Here is a 5724-nt window from a genome sequence, read left to right as displayed (position 1 = left end):
GTAGAATTCTTCTATTTTGTCCTCATTGGCTTTAGTGGCTGGTGTAGAAATTTGAATAATAATGGTATTAACTAGTCTTCCCTCTAGGTGCATGAATATTATCCTATCACAGACAGTGTTGTACCTCATGACTGATCTGGATATGTACATTTTGACAATGAATGCAACACCATTACTCTTCAATTTGTCACTCCCGGCATAGTAAACCATGTGGTTGTCAGATTCAAAATGGCCAATAACAGTCCATTTCAGGTCACTAATGCCTAAGATATCAATGTTTATGTGTTCCGCTTCATTTTTGACAATTTCTAATTTTCGTGTATTCCATATTCTGATTATTAATAGATGTTACAGCTGTTTCTCTTCATTTTGACTTTTGCCCCATCAGTAAATGAAGGTCTCAAGGGCTTTACCCCCATGGGCTTTATTCTATTCACATCATCATGGTCAACTCTATTTCGTGGAGGCAGCTCTTCCCCAGTTGCATTTTGGGTGTCTTCCAACAAAAGGGGCTCATTTTCCGGCACTATATTTGACAGTGTTTATCTGCTATTCGTAAGGTTTTCAGTGACTAAATATTCAGAAGTAGTTTGTCATTGCTTCTTCTTAATCTGTCTTCCTCTAGAAACTCATCTGAAGCCTGTCCACCATGGTTTTAAATTCTGTTGGTATTTAAAATACTGGTGGAATAGCTTCCAGAATCACAGCAATTCACAAGCCACCACAGTACGACAAACTGACAGATGAGTGGTGGCACTAGAAAGGAATAATTGGATCATATAACAAATGTCACTTCAGCCTATAATTATAAGAAATATCAAAGAACAGGAACACAAACTTTAAACCAAAGAATCACGGTGCACTACAGCTCTCTTTGATAACTGAATCTCTTAATGAACATCCTTCTGTGAAGTGGCTCTATTATGATTGGAGATTTTGCTTCAGTTGTTACATTATCTAGAGAAGAATTATGGCTTCCTTAATTTTTGTTTCTTTATAACTACAGAAGAAAGAGATAAATAAATTAAAGCCAGATAGTTCTGGAGGAAATACTTCTAATGCTTCAACTGTAGTTAAGATACCCTAAGAGGAACTCTTTTATGGCTGGTCACCATGGCCTCACTATACTGGTCCAGCTGCTCCCTGGATCTTGTATAAAAGCATGTGAGGCCTCAGTAAGCTGTAACTAAGCAGCAAGGTACCTTGTTCTGTCTCTTTAGTGCCTAATAAAAAAATACGTTTTATGGCGTAAATGAGGAAATAACAGACAAAGCAGTATCTTGGCAATGTCTGTACACTAATAAGACCTTAGTTAAAACATAAAAGAGAAATTTAAGACAAATTGACATATAATTTTTAAATCAGCAGAATTATCCCCTATTTTTTCACAAGTAGTCACCTGTAGTCAATGAAAAACTAGAAAGGTTGTGAAAATTAATTTCCTTTTCCGGTAACCTGCTGCAAATCATACTTTATAATTTTCATCAACTTCTTGTATGAAAATGATAAGGGATGAGGGTGATAAGTCTGTATGAGATCCACAAATGCCTTAAATTCAATCAGGTTTACAGAATGCATTATTAAGAAGCAATCGTGTCTGGTAAATCCAGTGGCATACTGGTTAACTAGGGGGGTGTGGGTAGAGGGGAGCAGGGGAAAGGGACCTGAATTATAGGGTTTGTAAATTTGCTTGGTATAACTCATAGACTCTTTGACGCTACCAATGGTTTCTGGTAGCATAGTGGTTATGAGTCAGGTTGCTAATCTCAAGGTCAGCAGTTCAAAACAACCAACCGTTCCACAGCAGAAAGATGAGGCTTTCTGCTCCCGTAAAGGTTTACAGGCTCAGAAACCCATACAGGGTCACTATGTGTCGGAACCGACTCCACGATACATTACCACCAATGGTTTAAGAACAGACTTGGAAAATGTCTGAATATTTAAAAGATTGATCTCAGAACCCTAATTATAAGGATTCTAGTTTACTCTGGACTTGCTGCAAATAACTGACATGGTTATAATTTGTAGTATGCATATATTAAGATACAAGTTTCTTATAAAGTCATGATTGGAAGAAAGCTAATATTATGAAATGGTCCTGTAAACAAACATACACGAAGGGTTTAGCTCTGTCTTTTTTTTTTTTTTTTTCTTACAAAGTAGTAAGAACATTTGTTGAATTTCTTTACATAAGGATTTTCTAATACTATTTAAGTATTTTAAGATAGCTTAAATGGACTTACACAGAACTATATATAAATGCTTGACAGCTTTATCATCAACAGTACAAAGTAAAAATGTACTATTTCTAATACTGAATAATAAAAATTAAAGTAAAAAGCTAGATAATTATACTCTCTGATAGTTCTGTGCCTCTCCAGCTGCTGATCTACTGGGATCTTTTCTACTTACAAGAAAATTTAATAGAAAAAGGGGTGCTTAGTTAATTATGTACATTTGGACTTGTTGACATCTAATTGCCAACTGGAATATGAGAATTACATAAACATGTTCAGATATTTTTAAATAAAACAGAGAGGTTTGATTCCAAAGACTATGGATGACTTATTTTCTGCTTTGCAAAATTCTGTGGAAATTATCCTTCACATTATTGCTAATTAAAACACAGACAAAACAAAACTAAACAAAAAAACAGGTACTATTTTTCATACTGCCATATTTTCTTAGCATATCCATGGACAGTTCTTTTACAGTATAATCCTTACATTAAAATGTTTTGAAGAGAAATGTTATTAGTTTTGATCTGTGGTTGGTAGACTTTCCTTGCCCATTCAATATCTCATCTTTTTAAATTTCACAAGGATTTAAATTTATTTTAATATTTGAAGATACAATGTAGTACCTGAAACATTCAAGAAATATGACTTGGAGTAGATTGTGGAGTTTGATTTGAAGTCCATGTAAACCAATAGAAATATATTTTGGCATACATTACAAGTGAGAGTTTAAGAATTTTTAAATCAGTTTTTATAAATTGAATATTGAACCACTTTACATTTCAAAAATGAATTATATACACACAAATATATGTATACCTTCCCCCCTATTAATCCAGTGAAACCAACTTTTTTCTAAAAAAAGCAGTGGATGAATTAGGAATATTGTACTAGGGTGCCAGATTGTTTGAGCATAAATTGCAGTTCCTTTGACAATTTTTATTGTTAATTTATCTGTGCCCACTTATAACATCTGTAAACAGATATCCTCATAATAATAACTACTTCATATGGTTATTGAAGAGTAGATGGATTACTATGAATTTTAACAAAAAAAAAGAATCACAATAAAATGATCTTCAGAAATTTTCTTTTTCCCCTGAATAATACATTTCATTCATTTTGCTATGTCAGCATGATCCTTTGTAAAAAATTGTACAATATCATGCACTTCACATAAATTTCTCCAAACATTTTCTATTATGAGTAATGATGACATTTTAAGTATTTTATACTCTGTCTTTCTGATAGTTAATTAAGTAATTAGAGCTAACAATCATCTTATAAAAATTTTAAATCACTGTCAATGAAGAGGGTATTTTGTTGTTGTTGTTAAGTGCTGTTGAATTAGTTTACTTTATGGGCAATACTATTCTTGCATTTTAACTAGAAATGTAAAATTTCAAGTATATATTCTGTTACTAAGAAATGGATAATCATTACTCCAATTTTATTCATTTAAATATTTGTTGCTATTATTGTTAAATGCTGTCAAGTAGATTCTGATTAGAATTTCCAAGGCTATAAATCTTTGCTGGAGCAGAAAGCTTCATTTTTCTCCCTTGGAGCAGCTTGTGGCCCTGAACCACCAACCTTATGGCTTGAAGTTCAGTCCAGAACTTTCAGAGCTACTTTGTTCCCATTTAAATATCTAAGAGATTTAGACACAAGGTATTGGGAATACACTATGTGATCATGTTTTCCCTGTCTCATGGAAAGGTGACCCATACCATTTTGAAGAGTTGTCTCTCTAATCATGGGTGACATAAATGGAATAAGTGAATCCTTTATTCTAGCTTGATATAATTTCAAATAGATATTACCTCTCCAGTGAAATATGTGGATCTACTTCCCTTCTCATCAACTATGGCAGGAATTTTGAACTACTTTGCCTCCTTGTTGGCTTCTAGTTCAGGATTCCTGGAGCCCCAGTTTCCTTCTTTACTATTAATTACTGAGTCAGTGATTTGAGAAAAGAAGTCTACTTAGTTGTAATACCTGATGAATAGTTCTATAAAGTAAAACTATTAAACCATGTAGGACACAAAGTATTAGGGAAAAAAAATATTGCTAAAAGCATCTGTTTTTAACAAGGATAAAAGAAACTAGAATGTGCATATGTTGAAGGCAATAACATACAGAACCTCCTTGTGGTTTCACAGATAAAGGTGGCAACCCAACCTCAGCATGATAGCAATTATGTATAAAGAATAATGCATTCTCAACTTCAGTGTGATCATGTTTATATTTTTAGGTACAGTGTGATTTCTAACTTTGTTGGGTTGGTAATTAAAATTAAGGTAGGTGCATGAATAATTCATGATGAATTAAAATGGCTATTATAAAAAGAATGACACTACTAGCCAGGTATTTAAGAATTAAAAACTGTTCTCTCCTTTCACGGATTCATTGTTTCCAATGAGAAGTGTTAAAAGGTGCACTTTTAAAAGCAAAAGTCAGTCTGTTCCTGAAACATCAGTGTGCTTGGAATTCAGTGCTTTATTTACTTCTAGGAATCCTAGGATAATTTTATTTAAGCCTATATTAAGACAACATTTGAAAGGTGTTTGTGGTTTTTTTGGATGTACATTAGTAAATATAAAAGGTGACTTTTTTATAGTGGTAAATATATGGATAACTGGCATGGTTAGACTCCCGGTGTGGTGTTGTGGGTTAATGTCTGGTCTGCAAAGTTGCTTTGAATCCATAAGCTTGGTTGTTCAAGTTCACCATCCGTTCCTCAGAAACCCTGTACAGGGTTGCTATGGGTCAGAACAGACTCGATGGCACTTAACAAGACATGGTCATATGCTATTTCTACAATATTTACATGTGTAGTCCAGTGACATTAATTATGTAAATCATGTTATTTAATCATCATGACTTCTGAATTTTTCATCACTTTTAACTATACTTCTTTATAATGTTAAAGAAATTTTGGATTAAATTTCAATTCTTGAGTAACAGTATATATTTAACCATTTGGAATAAAGAGATACATGTAAAGGATTTAGTTGGAATATCAAAGTTAAAGCACCAGTTATGCTTTCTAGATTTTGCCTTGTTCAAACTCATAGAGCACTAGATGCAAATTCTGGACTTGATCCTTATGTCCTGATCCTACCTGCCAGGCTAATACTTTAGAAGAATTTTCTCCTAACCTCACTGCTTCACATTTGAGTGGAGTCCAGTTCTCAATAAAAGTAGCGAACACTTACCCGCATTGATTATAAAACATTAATCATATGATATTGTTCAGTATTACTGTATCACATTAAGCCACTAACCTGAAATCCATTTAAATGAGGCCTTTGCTAGTAATTTTCCATGTCTTGGCTCTTGGACATAGATTCCTTTCTTCTGGGATATTAATCCTCTAAATCTATGAAGTATTGATTATCTCTTGATTCTTTAGCTACAACAAACTATGTGCAATACTTAAAAAAATGAAATAGTTTAAGGTTCAAGATATTCTCTTGTCTGTGTG

This window comes from Chrysochloris asiatica, unplaced genomic scaffold (assembly GCF_000296735.1).
Source record: "Chrysochloris asiatica unplaced genomic scaffold, ChrAsi1.0 scaffold00490, whole genome shotgun sequence".
Lineage (NCBI taxonomy): Eukaryota > Metazoa > Chordata > Mammalia > Afrosoricida > Chrysochloridae > Chrysochloris > Chrysochloris asiatica.
Note: the sequence above shows the minus strand (reverse complement) of the source record.